The following is a 785-nucleotide window of genomic DNA, read 5'->3' on the forward strand; positions in this document are numbered from 1 at the left end:
TTGAAATACAGGTACAACAGAAACAAGAAGAAAGAGTGAGAGAAAGTTTTGGTGAAAGAGTACAGCAGGGTTCGCCACCATCCCCTGCTGGAGCCTCGTGGAGCTTTAGGTGTTTTCGCTCAATAAACACTCACAACACCCGGTCTGGGAATCGAAACCGCGATCCTACGACCGCGATTCCGCTGCCCGTAACCTCTGGGCCATTGTGCCTCCACACAGACATATACGTGCATATATGGGTACAGGACGTCACCAAGAGTGCAAAGAAAATGAAATACGTAAACAACCGAAGGAAGAAATGAATGAAATACATAAACAACGAAAAAAAAAAATGGAAAACAGGACAAGTAAACACAGAGAAAGGATCCGTCATCATATAAATGTATCTGGGTAGAATTACATATGGTTGTTGCGTTTACTGTTGTTCATAAAGGCACATATATGTATAGAAGGAAACGCGACGTCAAAATATTTGTTACAGACCGATGTATGCATATACAAGCACATATTTATATAGGCGTGTGTATAAATCTAATGATATTTCTATATAGAGCAAATTATTTAGTGACGAATAACTGCAGATACATACATACATACTTACATACATACATGCATACATACAAACTTACATACATACTGAAAAAGATACACACATATATATTATTTATTAAAACAATGGTTCTAACAAGTGCAGTCTAGTTTCCATGACTTTCGAATTATATAGGAATACACACACACACACACACACACACACACACACACACACACACACACACACACACACA

The sequence above is a fragment of the Octopus bimaculoides genome, chromosome 12 (assembly GCF_001194135.2).
Source record: "Octopus bimaculoides isolate UCB-OBI-ISO-001 chromosome 12, ASM119413v2, whole genome shotgun sequence".
In the NCBI taxonomy this organism is placed as follows: Eukaryota; Metazoa; Mollusca; class Cephalopoda; order Octopoda; family Octopodidae; genus Octopus; species Octopus bimaculoides.